This window comes from Alligator mississippiensis, chromosome 2, assembly GCF_030867095.1.
Source record: "Alligator mississippiensis isolate rAllMis1 chromosome 2, rAllMis1, whole genome shotgun sequence".
NCBI classification, from domain to species: domain Eukaryota; kingdom Metazoa; phylum Chordata; order Crocodylia; family Alligatoridae; genus Alligator; species Alligator mississippiensis.
In genome coordinates this window covers 163,687,000-163,711,067 of record NC_081825.1, presented here as the reverse complement: position 1 = coordinate 163,711,067, position 24,068 = coordinate 163,687,000, and the positions used below count along the sequence as shown (strand labels likewise).

The 24,068-nt window shown below is 52.4% G+C and overlaps 6 non-coding genes across 6 annotated transcripts; all 6 read left to right on the top strand.

Moving 5' to 3' along the window:
* The first annotated feature begins 1,530 nt into the window (after positions 1–1,530).
* On the top strand, positions 1,531–1,604 carry TRNAI-AAU (transfer RNA isoleucine (anticodon AAU)). Its single transcript has one exon. It is a non-coding gene; the product is annotated as a tRNA-Ile (tRNA).
* Positions 1,605–3,143: 1,539 nt separating this feature from the next.
* TRNAI-AAU (transfer RNA isoleucine (anticodon AAU)) lies at positions 3,144–3,217 on the top strand. Its single transcript has one exon. It is a non-coding gene; the product is annotated as a tRNA-Ile (tRNA).
* Positions 3,218–4,770: 1,553 nt separating this feature from the next.
* TRNAI-AAU (transfer RNA isoleucine (anticodon AAU)) lies at positions 4,771–4,844 on the top strand. Its single transcript has one exon. It is a non-coding gene; the product is annotated as a tRNA-Ile (tRNA).
* Positions 4,845–6,407: 1,563 nt separating this feature from the next.
* On the top strand, positions 6,408–6,481 carry TRNAI-AAU (transfer RNA isoleucine (anticodon AAU)). Its single transcript has one exon. It is a non-coding gene; the product is annotated as a tRNA-Ile (tRNA).
* A 1,563-nt stretch (positions 6,482–8,044) lies between these two features.
* Positions 8,045–8,118, top strand: TRNAI-AAU (transfer RNA isoleucine (anticodon AAU)). Its single transcript has one exon. It is a non-coding gene; the product is annotated as a tRNA-Ile (tRNA).
* Positions 8,119–9,656: 1,538 nt separating this feature from the next.
* On the top strand, positions 9,657–9,730 carry TRNAT-AGU (transfer RNA threonine (anticodon AGU)). Its single transcript has one exon. It is a non-coding gene; the product is annotated as a tRNA-Thr (tRNA).
* The last annotated feature ends 14,338 nt before the right edge of the window (positions 9,731–24,068 follow it).

Below are 24,068 nucleotides of genomic sequence, written 5' to 3'. Positions count from 1 at the left end.
GCAGGACTGCCCCGCCCCGCCCCGCCCCGCCCCGCCCCGCCCCTGTGAAGCACGCTTGCAAGAAGAGAGTGTCAATCCCTCCTGCAGCCGACTTCTTCAGCGGCTTGCCCTCTCTGTAGGATTTCCATCCCCGCCTCACCCACGTCTCTTGTACCACTTTTTTCTTCTTCCTCATTGTCTTCTTACCTGCCTATCAACTCGGGTGCTCTGCCACCAGCTCGCCTACGTGAGCTGGCCCAGTTGAGACGGGGGCGGGGCCCCACATCACTTCATCATTTTAAGCACGGAGCTCATGGCAGAGGGGCAGGCGCTCGAGAGCTGTCACTCTCTGGGGTGACGGACCACGCTTTAGAGATTGGTTGCTTAACCTTCAACAACACCTGCCCTGATTGGACCTGGAAGGTGTGGTGAGAAAAATGGATTGGAGAGCCCCTTCCTCCTGGAGGGGAGAGTGCCATTAGGGGGAACATGTGAGTACGTGAGCAGGCAGAGAGTTGGGGATCTCTCTGGAAACTCACTGACACACCACGGACTGCCTGCCTCCACAAGAAAGCGTCAGCTGCCTCTGGATGATGTTTGTGACTACAAGTGACCTAAAATCTACCGAGGTATACAGCTCACTGTGCTACAGATGCGTGCTCAGCGGCTACTTAGGCGCACGGTTTGGTCTTAGGTTGTTCTTTGATTCTCCTGGAACCCGGAGCATTCCCCAGGCCTTCCGTCTTGAAGCAAGAAAGCTGTCCAGCGTGATTAGGGTGGTGGACTGGCTGGGAGATGTACTGGGCTATGCCTGGGTGTCCCCTTGGTCTGGCTGACTAAGGCAGGCTACTTTTTGTGCTTTGGGCTAAAGGAAGCGCCCCCAGTATTCGCAGCAGAGTAAGCAGCCTCCAGGTGTACGAGGCCTGCGTGCCCCAGGGGGCACAAGGCCAAAGACAAACCAGATGGCCAGGGGCGGCGGTACCCCCAGGCTTGCGGCTGTGCTGTGCAAGGGGGTCGTCCGGAGGTGAGGCACGCCCGGGGAGGCACTTGGCGCTTGGCAGGTGGTGGGGCACGCTGAGGTGGGTGGCTCAGCCCAGGACCGCCCCCTACTGCTCCGCCACACCTACGACCTGGGCTAGCCTTGCCCTGGAAGCACTAGTCCCACAAGAGGGGCAGACACTACTCTGCCTCTGGCAGGCGAAACTTGCCATCCAGGCCCCAGTAGTACCTCCAGAGGCCACGCGGGGCCTGGAAAGCAGCCGTGCTGGGGCTCTGGCCAGGCCACCGCCTCGGCCAAAAGGAGCCAGTAGCCCAGGCCACCCTGGAGAACGCAGGCATCGATCCCGCTACCTCTCGCATGCTAAGCGAGCGCTCTACCACTTGAGCTAGTCCCCCCTGCTGCTGTGGCTGCTGCTGCTCTTGCTGATGCTGCTGCTGTGGCTGGGTGGCTAGCCTGCTGCTGCAGTCCAGGAGTCTCATGGGGTGGTGAGTACCTTGCCTGACTTGGGCTGGTCGGAACTGGCTGCAGCGAAGGATCGAGGCTGCGCCCTCGGCCGGCTAGCTCAGCTGGTTAGAGCGTGGTGCTAATAACGCCAAGGCCGTGGGTTCGATCCCCACGCTGGCCACCTTGGGCTTTTACTACTTCAGTTGCCACCGCAGCCAGGCAGGACTGCCCCTCCCCGCCCCGCCCCTGTGAAGCACGCTTGCAAGAAGAGAGTGTCAATCCCTCCTGCAGACGACTTCTTCAGCGGCTTGCCCTCTCTGTAGGATTTCCATCCCAGCCTCACCCATGTCTCTTGTACAACTTTTTTCTTCTTCCTCATTGTCTTCTTACCTGCCTATCAACTCGGGTGCTCTGCCACCAGCTCGCCTACGTGAGCTGGCCCAGTTGAGAGTGGGGCGGGGCGCCACCTCACTTCATCATTTTAAGCACGGAGCTCATGGCAGAGGGGCAGGCACTCGAGAGCTGTCACTCTCTGGGGTGACGGGCGACGCTTTAGAGATTGGTTGCTTAGCCTTCAACAACACCTGCCCTGATTGGACCTGGAAGGTGTGGTGAGAAAAATGGATTGGAGAGCCCCTTCCTCCTGGAGGGGAGAGTGCCATTTGGGAGAACATGTGAGTACTTGAGCAGGCAGAGAGTTGGGGATCTCTCTGGAAACTCACTGACACACCACGGACTGCCTGCCTCCACAAGAAAGCGTCAGCTGCCTCTGGATGATGTTTGTGACTACAAGTGACCTAAAATCTACCGAGGTATACAGCTCACTGTGCTACAGATGCGTGCTCAGCGGCTACTTAGGCGCACGGTTTGGTCTTAGGTTGTTCTTTGATTCTCCTGGAACCCGGAGCATTCCCCAGGCCTTCCGTCTTGAAGCAAGAAAGCTGTCCAGTGTGATTAGGGTGGTGGACTGGCTGGGAGATGTACTGGGCTATGCCTGGGTGTCCCCTTGGTCTGGCTGACTAAGGCAGGCTACTTTTTGTGCTTTGGGCTAAAGGAAGCGCCCCCAGTATTCGCAGCAGAGTAAGCAGCCTCCAGGTGTACGAGGCCTGCGTGCCCAAGGGGGCACAAGGCCAAAGACAAACCAGATGGCCAGGGGCGGCGGTACCCCCAGGCTTGAGGGTGTGCTGTGCAAGGGGGTCATCCGGAGGTGAGGCACCTGGCGCTTGGCAGGTGGTGGGGCACGCTGAGGTGGGTGGCTCAGCCCAGGACCGCCCCCTACTGCTCCGCCACACCTACGACCTGGGCTAGCCTTGCCCTGGAAGCACTAGTCCCACAAGAGGGGCAGACACTACTCTGCCTCTGGCAGGCGAAACTTGCCATCCAGGCCCCAGTAGTACCTCCAGAGGCCACGCGGGGCCTGGAAAGCAGCCGTGCTGGGGCTCTGGCCAGGCCACCGCCTCGGCCAAAAGGAGCCAGTAGCCCAGGCCACCCTGGAGAACGCAGGCATCGATCCCGCTACCTCTCGCATGCTAAGCGAGCGCTCTACCACTTGAGCTAGTCCCCCCTGCTGCTGTGCCTGCTGCTGCTCTTGCTGATGCTGCTGCTGTGGCTGGGTGGCTAGCCTGCTGCTGCAGTCCAGGAGTCTCATGGGGTGGTGAGTACCTTGCCTGACTTGGGCTGGTCGGAACTGGCTGCAGCGAAGGATCGAGGCTGCGCCCTCGGCCGGCTAGCTCAGCTGGTTAGAGCGTGGTGCTAATAACGCCAAGGCCGTGGGTTCGATCCCCACGCTGGCCACCTTGGGCTTTTACTACTTCAGTTGCCACCGCAGCCAGGCAGGACTGCCCCGCCCCGCCCCGCCCCTGTGAAGCACGCTTGCAAGAAGAGAGTGTCAATCCCTCCTGCAGCCGACTTCTTCAGCGGCTTGCCCTCTCTGTAGGATTTCCATCCCCGCCTCACCCACGTCTCTTGTACCACTTTTTTCTTCTTCCTCATTGTCTTCTTACCTGCCTATCAACTCGGGTGCTCTGCCACCAGCTCGCCTACGTGAGCTGGCCCAGTTGAGACGGGGGCGGGGCCCCACATCACTTCATCATTTTAAGCACGGAGCTCATGGCAGAGGGGCAGGCGCTCGAGAGCTGTCACTCTCTGGGGTGACGGACCACGCTTTAGAGATTGGTTGCTTAACCTTCAACAACACCTGCCCTGATTGGACCTGGAAGGTGTGGTGAGAAAAATGGATTGGAGAGCCCCTTCCTCCTGGAGGGGAGAGTGCCATTAGGGGGAACATGTGAGTACGTGAGCAGGCAGAGAGTTGGGGATCTCTCTGGAAACTCACTGACACACCACGGACTGCCTGCCTCCACAAGAAAGCGTCAGCTGCCTCTGGATGATGTTTGTGACTACAAGTGACCTAAAATCTACCGAGGTATACAGCTCACTGTGCTACAGATGCGTGCTCAGCGGCTACTTAGGCGCACGGTTTGGTCTTAGGTTGTTCTTTGATTCTCCTGGAACCCGGAGCATTCCCCAGGCCTTCCGTCTTGAAGCAAGAAAGCTGTCCAGCGTGATTAGGGTGGTGGACTGGCTGGGAGATGTACTGGGCTATGCCTGGGTGTCCCCTTGGTCTGGCTGACTAAGGCAGGCTACTTTTTGTGCTTTGGGCTAAAGGAAGCGCCCCCAGTATTCGCAGCAGAGTAAGCAGCCTCCAGGTGTACGAGGCCTGCGTGCCCCAGGGGGCACAAGGCCAAAGACAAACCAGATGGCCAGGGGCGGCGGTACCCCCAGGCTTGCGGCTGTGCTGTGCAAGGGGGTCGTCCGGAGGTGAGGCACGCCCGGGGAGGCACTTGGCGCTTGGCAGGTGGTGGGGCACGCTGAGGTGGGTGGCTCAGCCCAGGACCGCCCCCTACTGCTCCGCCACACCTACGACCTGGGCTAGCCTTGCCCTGGAAGCACTAGTCCCACAAGAGGGGCAGACACTACTCTGCCTCTGGCAGGCGAAACTTGCCATCCAGGCCCCAGTAGTACCTCCAGAGGCCACGCGGGGCCTGGAAAGCAGCCGTGCTGGGGCTCTGGCCAGGCCACCGCCTCGGCCAAAAGGAGCCAGTAGCCCAGGCCACCCTGGAGAACGCAGGCATCGATCCCGCTACCTCTCGCATGCTAAGCGAGCGCTCTACCACTTGAGCTAGTCCCCCCTGCTGCTGTGGCTGCTGCTGCTCTTGCTGATGCTGCTGCTGTGGCTGGGTGGCTAGCCTGCTGCTGCAGTCCAGGAGTCTCATGGGGTGGTGAGTACCTTGCCTGACTTGGGCTGGTCGGAACTGGCTGCAGCGAAGGATCGAGGCTGCGCCCTCGGCCGGCTAGCTCAGCTGGTTAGAGCGTGGTGCTAATAACGCCAAGGCCGTGGGTTCGATCCCCACGCTGGCCACCTTGGGCTTTTACTACTTCAGTTGCCACCGCAGCCAGGCAGGACTGCCCCGCCCCGCCCCGCCCCGCCCCGCCCCTGTGAAGCACGCTTGCAAGAAGAGAGTGTCAATCCCTCCTGCAGCCGACTTCTTCAGCGGCTTGCCCTCTCTGTAGGATTTCCATCCCAGCCTCACCCATGTCTCTTGTACAACTTTTTTCTTCTTCCTCATTGTCTTCTTACCTGCCTATCAACTCGGGTGCTCTGCCACCAGCTCGCCTACGTGAGCTGGCCCAGTTGAGAGTGGGGCGGGGCGCCACCTCACTTCATCATTTTAAGCACGGAGCTCATGGCAGAGGGGCAGGCGCTCGAGAGCTGTCACTCTCTGGGGTGACGGGCGACGCTTTAGAGATTGGTTGCTTAGCCTTCAACAACACCTGCCCTGATTGGACCTGGAAGGTGTGGTGAGAAAAATGGATTGGAGAGCCCCTTCCTCCTGGAGGGGAGAGTGCCATTTGGGAGAACATGTGAGTACTTGAGCAGGCAGAGAGTTGGGGATCTCTCTGGAAACTCACTGACACACCACGGACTGACTGCCTCCACAAGAAAGCGTCAGCTGCCTCTGGATGATGTTTGTGACTACAAGTGACCTAAAATCTACCGAGGTATACAGCTCACTGTGCTACAGATGCGTGCTCAGCGGCTACTTAGGCGCACGGTTTGGTCTTAGGTTGTTCTTTGATTCTCCTGGAACCCGGAGCATTCCCCAGGCCTTCCGTCTTGAAGCAAGAAAGCTGTCCAGCGTGATTAGGGTGGTGGACTGGCTGGGAGATGTACTGGGCTATGCCTGGGTGTCCCCTTGGTCTGGCTGACTAAGGCAGGCTACTTTTTGTGCTTTGGGCTAAAGGAAGCGCCCCCAGTATTCGCAGCAGAGTAAGCAGCCTCCAGGTGTACGAGGCCTGCGTGCCCCAGGGGGCACAAGGCCAAAGACAAACCAGATGGCCAGGGGCGGCGGTACCCCCAGGCTTGCGGCTGTGCTGTGCAAGGGGGTCGTCCGGAGGTGAGGCACGCCCGGGGAGGCACTTGGCGCTTGGCAGGTGGTGGGGCACGCTGAGGTGGGTGGCTCAGCCCAGGACCGCCCCCTACTGCTCCGCCACACCTACGACCTGGGCTAGCCTTGCCCTGGAAGCACTAGTCCCACAAGAGGGGCAGACACTACTCTGCCTCTGGCAGGCGAAACTTGCCATCCAGGCCCCAGTAGTACCTCCAGAGGCCACGCGGGGCCTGGAAAGCAGCCGTGCTGGGGCTCTGGCCAGGCCACCGCCTCGGCCAAAAGGAGCCAGTAGCCCAGGCCACCCTGGAGAACGCAGGCATCGATCCCGCTACCTCTCGCATGCTAAGCGAGCGCTCTACCACTTGAGCTAGTCCCCCCTGCTGCTGTGCCTGCTGCTGCTCTTGCTGATGCTGCTGCTGTGGCTGGGTGGCTAGCCTGCTGCTGCAGTCCAGGAGTCTCATGGGGTGGTGAGTACCTTGCCTGACTTGGGCTGGTCGGAACTGGCTGCAGCGAAGGATCGAGGCTGCGCCCTCGGCCGGCTAGCTCAGCTGGTTAGAGCGTGGTGCTAATAACGCCAAGGCCGTGGGTTCGATCCCCACGCTGGCCACCTTGGGCTTTTACTACTTCAGTTGCCACCGCAGCCAGGCAGGACTGCCCCGCCCCGCCCCGCCCCGCCCCGCCCCTGTGAAGCACGCTTGCAAGAAGAGAGTGTCAATCCCTCCTGCAGCCGACTTCTTCAGCGGCTTGCCCTCTCTGTAGGATTTCCATCCCCGCCTCACCCACGTCTCTTGTACCACTTTTTTCTTCTTCCTCATTGTCTTCTTACCTGCCTATCAACTCGGGTGCTCTGCCACCAGCTCGCCTACGTGAGCTGGCCCAGTTGAGACGGGGGCGGGGCCCCACATCACTTCATCATTTTAAGCACGGAGCTCATGGCAGAGGGGCAGGCGCTCGAGAGCTGTCACTCTCTGGGGTGACGGACCACGCTTTAGAGATTGGTTGCTTAACCTTCAACAACACCTGCCCTGATTGGACCTGGAAGGTGTGGTGAGAAAAATGGATTGGAGAGCCCCTTCCTCCTGGAGGGGAGAGTGCCATTAGGGGGAACATGTGAGTACGTGAGCAGGCAGAGAGTTGGGGATCTCTCTGGAAACTCACTGACACACCACGGACTGCCTGCCTCCACAAGAAAGCGTCAGCTGCCTCTGGATGATGTTTGTGACTACAAGTGACCTAAAATCTACCGAGGTATACAGCTCACTGTGCTACAGATGCGTGCTCAGCGGCTACTTAGGCGCACGGTTTGGTCTTAGGTTGTTCTTTGATTCTCCTGGAACCCGGAGCATTCCCCAGGCCTTCCGTCTTGAAGCAAGAAAGCTGTCCAGCGTGATTAGGGTGGTGGACTGGCTGGGAGATGTACTGGGCTATGCCTGGGTGTCCCCTTGGTCTGGCTGACTAAGGCAGGCTACTTTTTGTGCTTTGGGCTAAAGGAAGCGCCCCCAGTATTCGCAGCAGAGTAAGCAGCCTCCAGGTGTACGAGGCCTGCGTGCCCCAGGGGGCACAAGGCCAAAGACAAACCAGATGGCCAGGGGCGGCGGTACCCCCAGGCTTGCGGCTGTGCTGTGCAAGGGGGTCGTCCGGAGGTGAGGCACGCCCGGGGAGGCACTTGGCGCTTGGCAGGTGGTGGGGCACGCTGAGGTGGGTGGCTCAGCCCAGGACCGCCCCCTACTGCTCCGCCACACCTACGACCTGGGCTAGCCTTGCCCTGGAAGCACTAGTCCCACAAGAGGGGCAGACACTACTCTGCCTCTGGCAGGCGAAACTTGCCATCCAGGCCCCAGTAGTACCTCCAGAGGCCACGCGGGGCCTGGAAAGCAGCCGTGCTGGGGCTCTGGCCAGGCCACCGCCTCGGCCAAAAGGAGCCAGTAGCCCAGGCCACCCTGGAGAACGCAGGCATCGATCCCGCTACCTCTCGCATGCTAAGCGAGCGCTCTACCACTTGAGCTAGTCCCCCCTGCTGCTGTGGCTGCTGCTGCTCTTGCTGATGCTGCTGCTGTGGCTGGGTGGCTAGCCTGCTGCTGCAGTCCAGGAGTCTCATGGGGTGGTGAGTACCTTGCCTGACTTGGGCTGGTCGGAACTGGCTGCAGCGAAGGATCGAGGCTGCGCCCTCGGCCGGCTAGCTCAGCTGGTTAGAGCGTGGTGCTAATAACGCCAAGGCCGTGGGTTCGATCCCCACGCTGGCCACCTTGGGCTTTTACTACTTCAGTTGCCACCGCAGCCAGGCAGGACTGCCCCTCCCCGCCCCGCCCCTGTGAAGCACGCTTGCAAGAAGAGAGTGTCAATCCCTCCTGCAGACGACTTCTTCAGCGGCTTGCCCTCTCTGTAGGATTTCCATCCCAGCCTCACCCATGTCTCTTGTACAACTTTTTTCTTCTTCCTCATTGTCTTCTTACCTGCCTATCAACCCGGGTGCTCTGCCACCAGCTCGCCTACGTGAGCTGGCCCAGTTGAGAGTGGGGCGGGGCGCCACCTCACTTCATCATTTTAAGCACGGAGCTCATGGCAGAGGGGCAGGCGCTCGAGAGCTGTCACTCTCTGGGGTGACGGGCGACGCTTTAGAGATTGGTTGCTTAGCCTTCAACAACACCTGCCCTGATTGGACCTGGAAGGTGTGGTGAGAAAAATGGATTGGAGAGCCCCTTCCTCCTGGAGGGGAGAGTGCCATTTGGGAGAACATGTGAGTACTTGAGCAGGCAGAGAGTTGGGGATCTCTCTGGAAACTCACTGACACACCACGGACTGCCTGCCTCCACAAGAAAGCGTCAGCTGCCTCTGGATGATGTTTGTGACTACAAGTGACCTAAAATCTACCGAGGTATACAGCTCACTGTGCTACAGATGCGTGCTCAGCGGCTACTTAGGCGCACGGTTTGGTCTTAGGTTGTTCTTTGATTCTCCTGGAACCCGGAGCATTCCCCAGGCCTTCCATCTTGAAGCAAGAAAGCTGTCCAGTGTGATTAGGGTGGTGGACTGGCTGGGAGATGTACTGGGCTATGCCTGGGTGTCCCCTTGGTCTGGCTGACTAAGGCAGGCTACTTTTTGTGCTTTGGGCTAAAGGAAGCGCCCCCAGTATTCGCAGCAGAGTAAGCAGCCTCCAGGTGTACGAGGCCTGCGTGCCCAAGGGGGCACAAGGCCAAAGACAAACCAGATGGCCAGGGGCGGCGGTACCCCCAGGCTTGAGGGTGTGCTGTGCAAGGGGGTCGTCCGGAGGTGAGGCACCTGGCGCTTGGCAGGTGGTGGGGCACGCTGAGGTGGGTGGCTCAGCCCAGGACCGCCCCCTTCTGCTCCGCCACACCTACGACCTGGGCTAGCCTTCCCCGGCAGCACTAGTCCCACAAGCGGGGCAGACACTACTCTGCCTCTGGCAGGTGAAACTTGCCATCCAGGCCCCAGTAGTACCTCCAGAGGCCACGCGGGGCCTGGAAAGCAGCCGTGCTGGGGCTGCGGCCAGGCCACCGCCTCGGCCAAAAGGAGCCAGCAGCCCAGGCCACCCTGGAGAACGCAGGCATCAATCCCGCTACCTCTCGCATGCTAAGCGAGCGCTCTACCACTTGAGCTAGTCCCCCCTGCTGCTATGGCTGCTGCTGCTCTTGCTGATGCTGCTGCTGTGGCTGGGTGGCTAGCCTGCTGCTGCAGTCCAGGGGTCTCATGGGGTGGTGAGTACCTTGCCTGACTTGGTCTGGTTGGAACCGGCTGCAGCAAAGGATTTAGCTTTCACCTTTGGCTGGCTAGCTCAGTTGGTTAGAGCGTGGTGCTAGTAACGCCAAGGCTGTGGGTTCAATCCCCATGCTGGCCACCTTGGCCTTTTACTACTTCAGTTGCCACCACAGCCAGGCAGGACTGCCCCGCTCCGCCCCACCCCGCCCCTGTGAAGCACTCTTGCAAGAAAAGAGTGTGAATCCCTCCTGCTGCCTCTTACCTTCCAGAGCTGCTGGTGACTTCTTCAGCCGCTTGCCCCTCTCTGAAGGATTTCCATCCCCAGCTCGCCCATGTCTCATCATATCTCATTCATTGGATCCCCAATGAAACAGCTCTCACCATACAGATCCCTTTACAAATACAGTTCTGTCTTATCATTTTTTCAATGAATCAGTTTCTTCCTCCCTCAGATGCTACAAAAAAGATGGAGGAAAGGGGCTTAAAAAAAACTGTGGTGCATGTTCCTTATGTGTTTAAGTACCAGAATCATAGTGAAAATAGAAATGGAAAGAAGATCTACATCATTTTTCCAAAGCAGTGTGAAAACACTTCGCCTAACAAAGTTGGCAGGCACAAGGGCAAAGAATTGTATGGCTTTTACACAGAGGTTGCTTAAGCTACCCTGTTCAGGAAATACTTCACAAGAAGGAGAGAGGGAAGAGACCTGCTTGTTGCAAAAAATATCTTTTCTTGCTATTCTGGAGCACTCCAAGATGCAAGGCACATCCCAGCTCAAGCCACCAGAAAGAAATCCCCATATACTCAGAACCCACCCCACAGTAGATCGTTAGTTCCCATCACTTAGTCTCCCAATTCACCAAAGTGTGGGAGAGGGGCACAGTCTCTAGCTCCCATGGAGGCAGACACCACCAGAGTGCCCTGGGCAGAAGTGGCCTGCCCTGTCCTGCCTTGCCCATAAGGCTGAAGTTGTCTCCTTCTTAGACCCTTGTTCCTCCTTCAAAGAATTAAAAAGTGTTCATAAATCATTCATCTGAACAAAAGTATTATTTAACGATATGTTTCAAGCATTTGTTCAATTTGTTCATAAACAGTTGATAAATATGCTATTATGGAGCAGCCATTGAACTATTCATTTTGTTAGAAATAATCCAGAGACAGTAAACAAAATAAGAATAATATATAGTTGGAAAATAACTCACAAGAAATTTGCTACATTTCACCTTTCACCTGTCCAACCACAAACCAAGATTCCCCCAAATTTCTATGCAGATAGCTTACATACAACTTGGAGAAGGAGAATGTGGAAATTCCCAACTGCAGCATCTGTTTGAGTTCTACATGTTTTTCCTTCATTTATAGCAAACATATCCAGTAGGGAATGAGGTATAATATTTTTCAGTGTGTAAACAGGGGGAAAAATAAGCTGCATGCCACTGAAAAATAATTTTTTCCAGTGGGCAGGGATTGGGCCCCATTTATATTAGTTACTGTTACATGTTATGGTGATATTTAAGCTTATATTAGCTTTTTTTTTCTTTTTTTTAAACCAAACGAAAAAAATTAAAAACTAAAAACTAAAATTAACTAAAACTAAAAATTAAAAACTAAAAACTAAAACTAAAATTAAAAATTAAAAAATTAAATTTGAGGATCCAGGAACTCCTTTAAGTAGGAACTCAGAACTCTGGTTATGCCTATTGTGAGATTAAAAAGAAGGATGGCCCTCAACCCTACACAAAACCTGAGTTAACATGACTGAACAAGAATTGTCACTGGGCATTAGGAGAGGTCAATCAATTATTCACAGTCATTGATTGATGGTGCCATATAGTGCAGAAATACGAAATAAAGGATCTGGTTTGTTCAGTGCCAATACCATGCTCTGAACAGAAAAGTATCAAGTACCAGGGCAGACTTTAAAAATAAAGTATGAAAGGTGGAAGTGTTAGATCATTTATTTTGGAGGAGTTATTTTTGGATTTGGAGGAGAGGGTTTTTTTTCTGGTTTTACATTTTAAAACTCTGCTGCATTCTCTTTCACAACAAAAAGCTTTGCAGAATAAAACAAAAAGTGACAACTTGATTACATAACTAAACAAATAACCCTGGAGAAACGGAAATGTGTCCAATCTGTTTAAGCATTCCTTCACATCTATTGTACCTACAATAGTTTAGCCATTAAAATATTAAAACAGTTTGTGTCTACAAAGGACAAAAACTATTTTCATTTTCTTTCTTACTGAACAATATATTATAACAAGAACCTGCATTCATATGCATATAATGCTATACCTCTAATAGGTACAAGACTTCCCTCAGTTTGTGCTACTGATTGTACAGCATTGCTATTACTGAGATTTCAGCTAGGGACAGAAGTTACAGATGAACTGGTTTAAGTGATCAGAAACTGGCTTAAACCTATAACAGAACAGAAATTCAGTGCACATAAACCAGTTTCAAGATGGCCAAAACTGATTTAAGATAAGTCTGAGACTACCTTCAACCAGGTTTAACTGATTTTAAGACAAACTAGTCTATGAAAGTTCTGTCCCAGACCCCTTCCTGGTTCAAGTTAATTAGAGTCCCCCAGTATCCCATCATGCCCTGCAGTCCTGGGCTGGGTTGTACTATCTGCTCCAGAGAGCATGGCTAGCCCCACCCCTCTGCTCCCTAGTTGTAACAGCAAGGGCTGGCTACCCCCCACCCCACCCCACCCCAGGCAAACCCTGGTTGGGGCCTGAGGCCAGGGACGGAGGAGATTAAACCCCCCTCCGCGAGTATGGGGCTCCCCTGCTGGCTGTGACTGTGGACTACAAATCCCACAAGCACCTGGAAGAAGAAAGAGGAAGTGATGAACAATCCTTCAGAGTCCTGCTGCTGTAATTGTGGATTACAAATCCCAAAGACCTCAGGGGCAGCAGGAAGAGGAAGAAAACATACAGCCCATGCTGGCTATGTGCCAGAGAGCCATGCTTTAGCACCCCCAGCTTCTGGCTTGAGCCACTGCAGGCATGTGACTGCATTTCCTGAATCAAAAGCTAATGTCTGTTCTTTTGCTTATTGGTTCAATCTTTGCAGCTTAGACTAACCTGCAAAGACTGAATCAATTCAGCCTTGGGCTTTTTGACCATCTGTGCTTAACCATAATGTATGTCTTTGTAAACGTGATGTCCATTTTCATCCAGATTAATTTCCGAATGAAAATTATTTAAGTACTATATATACCTTAGTCTCAAAATAATAGTCTAGTGAAAAGTTTTGTTTATTTTTTCAAAGATAAAGTTCTTTTCTATAGTCCAAAAGCTCAGTGTAAATCACTATGCAACATCAATTCACTGGCAGAGAAGGGTTTTTCGTTACTGATCAAAGCTTTCCTGCTGTGAAAATTTTGTACTTTTCTAACATTATTATGCAGTCAAGGTGATCCATTCTTCTGTGGGGGAAGCAGCCACCCTACATGGATAACAGCAGTCAAAATAGGTGTTCATTCCAAGAGTTATCTAAAATAGTTACTAACACAAGCATCTGATGAGAAGCACAAACAAAGTTGCTGCATTTCAATTGCTAATGTGGATTGTTTTCTTCTTGAGTACCTGAAACCATAGGTACCTGTAGATTCACTAATAAGGCACCTAAAGGGATATTTCTCTTCTGCTTGTCTCTTTCACTACCTGCATCCCCAAGTCCTGCTCCAATATGTGTCTGCCTAATCCTGTTGTGTGACACAAGCCCTTCTTAGGCTGATCTAGGCAATTGTTGGTGCAAAGTCAGCACTGCATCAAAGCCCTTCAGAACAGGCCACACAGAGCAGTTAGCTGTGCCACACCATACAGCCAGACACTATTGCAAAGCCAGCCCAGTGCAACTGCCACTGCTTTGCAGTAGGGTACAACTACCACTGTTTCAAATTCTGCCAGTCTAGTCATACAGAGCCACTGCATATATCAGCAGTAACATAACTGAAAGTGGGTAACTGGGCCATCAGGCTTAATTCCCATCACTGTTTGGCCAGCAGGCACACAGCCTTTTGGGCCTCCCTCATGCCTTCATCCAAGTGGCTGCCAGGCAGTTTGCCAAACTGAGGCTGACTTTACTGCACACCCCGCTCACCAGGGGGCTGGGACTCACTGGGATCTTCCACCCCCACCATCCCCATAGGCTCAGGTCCCTGCCTTGACATGCCTGGCCCACAAGTTCTAATTTATAAAAAGCCCACTGAATGGTAGAAGCTAGGGTTTAGGTGCCCTTCCCTACCTTTCACTGCAGAAGCAACTGGCCTAGCATTTCTTGGGCACTCCCACACCACCAGGCCATCCTTCCCCAGCAAGGTGCAGTTCTAGGTCATACCCAGGACCAATGAAGCCTCCTCCTCCTCCCCTTTACTTATAAGTGTTCCAGGAACAGTTCTATCCAATGTTGCCTCCTTGGCTGCTATGCACAGACTGTTGTTTCTCTGGCCTATGTTTGAAAATGGCCACCCTCATCAGGCACCTGGCAGCTGCCTGCTCCAGCCCTTAAAGTGACAGGCACCAAGAAAAGAGACAGGTTGGACTCCACCTAGTGGAGGACAATGGATAAAAGCTAGGAGAAGAAAGAACTTCTGCACAAGGATCTCCAAAAGGTAAGGGTTTTGCTCAGGTGTTTTGAAGGTAGAGATGACTTGTCTAGATTTCAGCAGGCTGATACTGCAGAGGCATTGAAGATTTAGGTGGAGCAAAACCCCCAGTTTTTCTTTTTGTTTTCTTTTAAAATGCATTCCCTCCCCTTCCCCAACCATTTCTGACTTTTTCTTTCCCTCTCTATTCCCTATAGATAAGTATAAGTGAGCTAAGACATAGGATAAGCTTCAGCATTTTATTTTGGTAACAAGCTGTATTTGTTTTGTTTTTTCTCCTTCTTTATATTGTATAATTATTATGTTTATATTGATTTTTACTGTTCTATATTACTATTTTACTGGTACTATATGATTTATGCCTACATATGTAAGTTAGCATAAGTCATGTCAAGTTTCCATTTTGTTTGTCAAGTCTCCATCCTGTCCCCAGGCCCAGTTGTGTAACCCATGATTCACACCTACCCTTCCTATGTAACTTGGTTCCTGAATGAATGGGGATGAATGAGGGTGCTTGAGAGACAATGGCAGTAGGTCTAAACATAGCTCCCTCTGAATGACCGAACCATCAACACCAATACTTGGACTAACAACCCAGCCTTTGGAACCACCCTCAGCATTCAAGAAACAAAAGATGAGGCAACCCACCATTGTGCCAAGGCTGCACATGCTCAGTAAGAACACCTGGAGCCCTCTGGAACAGGACTGGCACTGCCTAGACAGGCCTTCCCCATAGGAGATCAGAGGTAGTCTGCCCCATAAAAGGGGTAGTGAAGACTGACTCCTTGGGATGCCCTCTCCATCTGGACCAGCACTATGCCACACCACCTATCCACCCAGAGGCCCTGCCTGTGACCCCGCTCTGGACAACACCTGCTGGACAAAGACCCCTTTCCAGTCTGGATAGGTAGCTACCACCCCCCACCCTCTCTTCAACCAAGGACCTGGACTCTGTTTCTCTTCCCTACCTGGACTCCAGCCCTTCCACTGAGTCTCTCTCTCCTGCTGCCATTGTGAGTGCTTGTATGTGTGTGTGTGTGTGTGTGTGTGTGTGAACCAATAACATCATGGAGTTGTGTAGCATGTTGTCTGTTTAATAAACCTGTTATTTGGACCCCTAAGTTGGGTTTTGTTTTACTATGTTTCAGCCCTGCTCCAATCTCTGCTCCTCGCCCCTCTAACTTCTGTCTCATTTCTCCCTCTCCTGCTTCTGGCTCACTGCCATCTCCAACACCTGTCCTGAGTCTCTCTCTGCCTCCAACCCCCCTGTTTCTTTGCCACTTTCTTATCCCCACTTTCTTTTCCTCTGAGAAACCAGGTTTCTGCCTCAGTTTCTTTCCTGGCTGTCTCCTCCTTGCCACCACTTATCTGCCCCCCCCCACCAATATCTCAGCTGTCTCCCTCAGTTTCCAGCCCCAAGATCCCAGGTTTCTGTCTCTCTCTCTCTTTCCTGGCTGTCTCCTCCTTGCCACCAGGCTTCTTTTTTTTTTTCCCCCCTCCCATGCACCAGTGACCTCAAGTAACCCTGGGCCCACTTGATCTTAAGTAAACCCAAGCCTCAGTTCCTCAGTCAGCTTCTCTCTAGTCCACTGGTTCTAGCAACTTTAACTCTCTCTCTCACCTTAATTTTCCCCCCAAGTATCTCAGGCACACACGTACATACCATCCAAGTTAGGAACTTACCTATGTGTAGGTGGGTTGTATGTGTGTGAACTGGTGAGTGAGTGTGTGTGTGTGTATATATATATATATATCACTGTGTGCATGATATATGAATTAGTGATCTGTGTATGTGTACTGAGTGTGCGGGTATTGACAATTGATTTTTGTCTAATTTTTAGTGTGTAGTGTGTATGTGCTTGAATTGGTGATAGATATGCATGTGCCTAGGCTGGTTTGGATATGTATGTGCCTGAGCTGGTAGTGTGTGTATGTATGCACCTAATTGATTTGTGTGTTTGTATATGTGCAATTGTGTCACACCCTCCTGTCTAAGAGTGCAATATTGAGATCCTGAGAGTTGGCCTGACCCCACAGGGCAACATAGGCACTTGTTATGAATTGCCTAATCCAGATACTGGGCAACTTGAACTGGAAGGTAATGTTTAGGGATAAGACAGCATACTGAAAATTCTGATGAACCTACAAGGAATGTTGGGAAGACCCCGTCCTAGCACATTTTGATATTGGGGCTGTTGAGGACACCAGAGGCCGAGTAGTCATAATGAAGATGTATACAGACTTTATTGAAGAGGAGAATATAAGATTTTGGCTACCAAGGCACCGGAAGAGAGTCGGGTACATGGACAAGGTCCAAGACCTGGATGGGGTATGGACTGGAGCCTGGAGAGTGCAGGTATTACTCTGGGAGGATTCTGTGGAGGCAAGTGGGGTACAACAACTGCCTCTGGGAATCATCTTAGGACTCCTGTGGTGGCGAGACACCCCCAACAGGCTCCCGAAGGGGAGGGGGCAGTCCCCACAGACCCCAAGCCACACAAGCAGCCCCCCTGCCCCGCACTAGGGAAACTCACCTCCAGGGGCTCACCCAGAGCTGGAGCAGGAGCTGTGGCTGCCACGGCACAAGCTGGCATTATACCGGCTATTTTAATCAGCTGTTCCCTGGGCAGGGAAAAGCCGAGTTGGTGGGGAAGATTTAAAAGCCCCACCGGGACCTGGAGGGAGGGAGAAGTGAGGGAGCATGCTGGCGTGGAGTGTGCCAGACGTGCTGAGGCTCTTGTGACCGGCAGGAGCAGTGCAGCTGGCTCAGTGCCAGCATTCAGAGCAGGGGGGGAAGTTGAGCCCCCTGTAGCAGGCTGGGAGGAAGGAGGCAATTCCACACCCCTCTCATCTCCAGCAGTCTACTTTTTTTGATAAAAGAACAAACTAGAGGTGCCCTGCCCAGAAGCAGTGAAGAGAACACCAGCCTACTTGAGCCCAGCCTGCCAGTTTCCACAGCGGAGATGCTATCTGTCAAGACAGCCAGACTGGCCCCAACAGGACCCACATTGACACTGGTTCCCCTAGGCAAAAGGAGGTCGACTGAGCATGATCAAACCACACAGGTGGCACCTATCTGGTTGATAAGTGGATGGGGTGTAGGGGAGGCAGAGCCTCGCAGAACATTGCGCCCGAACCATGAGTACTACCATGAGTACTACCATCCCCGGGGTCCCCCAGGAAGAGGATCTCCACTGAACCCTTCCCTTTATCCAATAATGCCAAGTTGTGGCAGGATAGTTGAGGGGAGGGCCCCCACGCCAGACAGATAGTATGTCACACCTAAGACGCCTTCCATCACACCTCCACAAAGCACTGGTGATTTACTATGGACAGCCAAAATTATGCTTGAAGTGCCAGGAGGATGGGCATTTGGCAATGGCCTGCCCATATGAGATTTGCACAGTGTGTAAAGAGAAAGGTCACAAGGTGTGGGAGTGTAAGAAGGAATGGATATGTAATTTGTGTGGCCAGGTCATGTGTTTCACACATGTCCCAGTTCATTTGCAAATACAGTTAAAAGAAGACAAGGCAGAGAGAGTACAGGAGGGGAAAGCAGGCAGGAAGAGGGCAGGGTGCAACTACAGTGGGCATGGATGAGGGAAGAGGAAGCAGATGAGGCAGGGAAAAATAGGCAGCAGGGGGAGGGAGGGATGGGTCCCATGGAGGAGGAGTCTGGAGGGAGAGGAGAGGAGGATAAAGGGAAAAGAAATGGGAATGGGAATGAGGAAGAAGGGAGGACAGAAGGAACAGGAGGAGGAAAGAAGAGGTGGGGATGAATGAAGTAGAGAACATGAGTGACTAGTGCTTCCTGAATCTGGGGGGGCACCCACCAAAGCTGCCTCCTGTCAGGGGGGGTAGTATAGTATCAGCCACCGGGGGGGCACCAGCCCCACCAGGCGGGGCACATGCACCCCTATGCACCCCCTACCAATTGCCTATGGTATAGAAGATGGAGGGAGGGAAAGAATCAGAGGGAAATTCTAGGGGAAGAATAGGAAGAATAGGGGAGAGGAAGACTGCTGAAGAATAGGGGAAAGGAGAATGGAGGCAAGAAGGGCTAAGGAAAAGAGTAGGGAGTGGAAGGAAACATGAGAAAAAGAGAAAGATGATACTATGAAGTGGTCCAAAGGATGCATGAAGCAGAAACTGGAGAGGTAGGTGTTTGAGAGGAGAAGGAGATGCAAAAGGGAAGAAAAAGAGACAAACAGACAACAGGAGTCTCCCTTCAAGTCCCCACCTGATTCTTTCCTAGCCCCATGGCTCTCAGGTTCATCAGGGCCTGCAGAGAGAAGCCAAAGCCCTGCCAGGGTAGAGTTCTTAGAGAAAGGCAAAATGCAACGTTTATTAGGTGCAAAGGAAAAGGTGGAGGAGGAAGAACACAAGAGAAGGAAGGATGGGTCTTGAGTTTGGAATCAGAAGCAGTCATGCCACAAACTGCGTGCGCTGAACATTAAAATATTCGGCGTGCTGCTTATTTGGTGCATGGAGGCAAAATTTGCTACTGGGATTTCCCAGTAACACAAAATAGCACCACAAAAAAAGTGGTGTAAAGCATGCCAAAATAGCATGAGCTGACACAAACAGAAGCCTGGTCCTCCAGAGTGATGCCCTGGCTGCAAGCCAGGCCTCTCTACTGGCCTCTTTGCACTCCTGCTGCTCCAGCAGGCTGCAAGGCATGCAGGGAGCAACCAGGAGCATAGCAGGGCTAACAGCTGCCTGCTTCTGAGCCTGCAGCACATCCAGGGCCTGTTCTGGCCTAATAGCGGCACCCAGGGCCATCTGAGCTGCATTACAGCTGGGTACATGGGACATCTATACATGAGACTGCTCCAGAGGCCTAGCCACTGAGGCCTGGGCTCTGGCAAGAAGCTCCAGGAATTTTGCATGAGGGCCACCCAGACCACAGCTGCAGGCACCACTGAATGGCAGGAGGCACCAGAGTCCACTGCAGGCAACATGAATAACTGTGGTGAGACAGGTGTGGGGACCCAGCTGCAGGAGTCTGCCCATGCCAGGCACTAGGGACCCAGCTGGAGGCCCAAGGAGATTAATGAACTCCTGGCCATTTGGGACCAAGAGGCTACACTGCAGCAGTTCACCCAGGGACACTGAAACAAGCACATTTACCGGGTGACTGCTGCACAGATGGCTGAGCCAAGGCATTCCAAAATATCTCAGCAGTGCAGGAGCAAGGCCAAGGCACTGTACAGGAAATTTCATGCTGTGCACAATACCAATCAGTGCTCAGGGACAGGGCAATTCAACATGGCCTACTATAAGGAGCTAACCCAAATCATTGGCCTTACAGCCATGGAGCTCCTCTGCTACTCCTTCACCAGGAAAGGAGTGGAGCCTGCAGCAACCAGCCCTGTGACCTGGCCAGAGTCCCCAGAAGCAGGGCCCTCCTCCAGGCTTGCAACAGCATGCCTGCCCAGCCATGCCAAGAGCAACAGCAAGGAGGGACTCATGACATAGCCAAAATCTGCTGCCACAGGAAGGCCCAAGGTGATGCCAAAGTGGCAGGTCCCCTGGCTCCTGTGTGACACCAGTGAGAGTAGGCAGGAGACATAGGTATGGGCCAGGGCATCACACATGTCGACAGAGTCCACACAGAATTGGCCTCGCTGCCAGGCCTTCCCCCCCACCTGAGGCTAGGTCCAGTTCTTGCTCCCCTCCCCCAATTCAGAACCCAGGAACCACAGTCTCCCAACCAAGGTGACAGCCTGTCACCACAGCCTGATAAGTTGTGCACAGGGTGTGGGCAACTAGGAGCCTCTCCCTTTTCCCCTGAGCCGCTCCTCCTTGTGCCATGTATGTGCCCCACGCCTGCCTCCACTATCTCTCTCCCTCCTCTTCCGACCCCCACTCTCTGCCAACAAGGGCAAGACAGCCTCCCTACCTTGCCAGCAGTCCCAACTAGATGGATCTGGTCCCAGCCATGAGGACTGGGGAGAGGTGGTGGCATCGCCAGGGCCATGTGCCTATCAAGCCACAGCTCCACACCCACTAGAGCCAGTGGCTGAGTGCCTGGGGGTCATGGAATGAAACATCAATCCTGGTAGTGGGAGAAACTGGGTGCCACAGGATGGGCCAGTTGTGACGTTTGTCTCTGGGAGGATCCCTCCAGGTAGGTCCCTGTGAAAGCTGTGGGCAAGGAGGCTCCCCCTTTGGGCAGCAGGCCACCCAGACACAGAATTAATTTTTTAGTGGGTGAAGATTGATGATGATAATAATTTGAGTGTCTTTGTTTGAATTTTCTTGAACAATATTCCATGAAGTTCCCTGTGATCAGGTTTTGTCATACTGTTCAGTCCATCATTGGACTGAGCATTATATACATATAATATAATTATAATACATATATATATAATATATACATATACATATAATTATAATTATGCATGTAATGTTCAGTCATATATTTATATATAACATATCAAGTCAAATCTTGGCTTTGAACCCTATGGATCACCTATTGTCAAGTTTGTTTTTTTATAGAGGTGCACCGATAATCAGTGGCAAATCAGATTGGCACTGATAAAAGGAAAATTAACATTATCAGCAATCAGATTTTTTTGTCTGGTGTAGCCAATAATGTCACCAATAAATACCATATGCATATGCACAGCTGCAGCATGCACACAGCCAGGAATGCAGTCCAGTCATTTAGAGAGGTTTGTCTGGCCGGTAAGTCTGTGGGGAGGAAAGGGTATGGCGGGGACAGACCGAGCCCCGCATGGTGAAGGAGGAGCTGAGGCAGGGGCAGGGGCAGGGGCAGGGGCAGGCGCTGCCCAGCCAGGGTGGTGAATGTGACCCTGCCAGGACTAGGATGGAGCCATGAGCGGCTCATCTTGGGGATGTGGAAGGTGGTGGAGGTGCTCCCCACTGCTGAGAGCACCCTCAGGGGAGGCATGGGGGGCATGTACCCCCCAGATTTCTGTACAGGGCAAAGGCAGGCTGCCTGCTGCAGGCTCAGGACCGGGGCCTGCTCCAGCCTCTTCTCAATTAGGGCTGGGCCGGGGCTGTGCTCAGATTGGGTGGGGGAGGGGCAGGCAGTGGCAGCCCTGGACGGGTAGCTATGGGGAATTTCAGGGTGGCTGTAGTCCATCCCATAGCCACCCCTCCTAGCACCACCACCTGCCTTACCCCTGCCCACCCCAAGCACAGTCCCAGCCCAGCCTCCACACTGAGAAGAAGCTGGTGCAGCCCCTGGCCCCAAGCCCACAGTGGGCAGCACTCCACACACAAATCCAGGGGGCACATGCCCCCCATGCCTCCCCCAGGGATGTGCACAGCAGCAGGAAGCTGCCTCCCCCCCACCTCCCTATGCCCCCTGAACAAGTCACCTGCAGCTCCACCCCACTCCCAGTGGGGTTGCATTCACCGCCCTGGCTGGGCAGCACCAGCGCCTGCCCCTTCCCCTCTCTCTCCCTCACTGTAGGGCCCTCAATCTCCCTCCCTCATGCTCCTTCCCCCCAACCCAGACTTACAAGTAGATTGCTGCTCTCCAAGCTGCTGGGCTGCATATCCGCTATGATATTGGTATTGCCAGATATGTCTGGTTAATAATTGGCCATCAGCCAAAACAAATCTTTAATTGATGCACCCCTACTTTTTTATCATCCTAAAACATTGTTCCTGGCTTCCATAAATTAAAAATTAGCGATGCAGTAGTCATAAGTTGTTAAAAAGTAAATATTTACATTGCCCCATCAAAAAATTCAAAATGCATAAACTAACTTGCTATTAAGCTCAGAAGCACCATTCAAAACTCTGTTCATCTTTGGATAAGAAGGATCTACATTATATTCTTCATTTCCCCTTCACTCAGCCTTTTTTAGTTCAAATTTTTTTTAAATTATTTAACTTAGTAAAGTACCCTTTTCAACCATAGGTGGTGGAAGGCCAGGTGTAACAGGGTTCTGGTAAACCCTGTTATGTAGGGAGATAGTGCCATGGCTGCCCAAGAACAGAGGTGGAATGGCAGCAGGATGACATTATTTAAACAAAGCCAGCTAGGAAGAGACAAGATCCACCTAACACAGAATTGCTAGGAAGAGACAGGTCTATCTGACGAAGAGAAGGAAAAGCATCTTCACAGACAGGCTTCCTGACCTAGCGGAGAGCTTTAGACTAGGTTCGCTAGGGGATGGAGACCGGAGCCCTGGAGTAAGTGGGGAAGTGGGTGCCCTGAAGGAAGCACAAGCAGGAGGCGGTAACAAGGGAGTCCTTCTCATTCTTCCTGAGAAAGCACAATCAGCTAATTACTTCAAGTGCCTGTACAAAATGCATGGAGTCTGGGAAACAAGGAGGAAAAATTGGAAGTCCTCCCAGAGTCAAGGAACTATGATGTGATTGGAATAACAGAGACTTGGTGGGATGTTTCGCATGACTGGGCCACTGTCATGGATGGTTATTAACTGTTCAGGAAGGACAGGCAGGGGAGAAAAGGAGGAGGAGTTGTGCTTTGTGTAAAAGAGTGTTATGATTGCTCAGAGCTTCAGTATGAAACTGGAAGTAGACCTGTTGAAGGTCTCTGGGTTAAAGTGTTAAAGAGGTCAACTAGGGGCTGTGCTCTTCTTGACTTGCTGATCACAAACAGGGAAGAATTGATGAGCAATTGTTGGCTACAAAGGAACAACTCATGGGATCATAATTAATTCTAGTTTATTGGATGGGATGTGAAGTTACCAATAAAATCATAAATGTAAACTTTGGGTTATGGGTGGTACTGGTCACCTTGGCACATATACACACTCATTCAAACCCATGTAGCATAGTGTGTAGTGACTGCTGTAGTGATTGTGAGCACTGGTGTCAGTATATCTACCTATCCAAGGCCCTGGAGTCTGCTGTTGATGGTCAGCTTCCTTCAAGGTGATGTCTTCTCCAGAAGGGGATCACCTGCTTGGCCTTCTGTCTCAGTAGGTCAGGTGCTGGACGAGATGGCGCCACTGAGGGTCACACTTCGCTGCCTTTTATCCCTTTCTGGCAGACTTGTGTGTTCCCCCAGCATCATCTTGGCTAACCAACCCAGAAGTTGCTGTCCCGTCAGGGTCTTGTGTAGTACCTGACAGCTGTTAGTCACAGGGGTCTCTGTCTGCTGGTTCCTGAAGTTTTGGGATGCCACCCTTGACTTATTGACTTAATGGCTGTATTGTCATGGGTTACAGGAATAGTCCATAGGGTGAGTGCTCAGTTCCAGGAATCGGTTCTTTAGCTTGATTAGCTTAAAATAGAGTTCCTTTGGCTAGGCTCTTGTCTACTGATGATCATCATTCACTCACATTCACTCAATACATTTTATCACTTTACAATTACAATTTCAATGCAATTTTAACAATCGTCCAGGGTGTAACTTCATTCTACAGGGAGTACATTCCTTAAAAGTTTAAACGTATAACATATAAAATATAAAATGCCATGGTAAAGATGAGACAGATGAAATATGAAAATGCACTGTGAGAAATATATAAAAATGCAATGTGAGGTAGTGGGGATCAAAGGCTACTTTGGTTAGCACAGGATATATTTACAGACCTTGCAGTGGAATTTTAGTTCTTTTGTTTTCTATAGTGACACTGAACTTAATTGATATGTAGATGTAGTTTCTCGGTTTCTCCTACAGAAAGCCACTTCAGCTTTCTGGCTTGTTCTGAGTCTTGCCACACCCATGCAATGAATATGCTAGGTCTCTGCCAATACTGAGAAGGAAAAGAAATGCCCAAAATTGGGGTGGGGGGGAGGCATTGCAGGCAAGAAGGGACTTCTGTTATATCCATGTCCAAAAGGGAAATGTACAAAGGGGACTTTCTGCTACACAAAGTAGTAGTGGGGGGCAAGTTGGGCAGCGGTG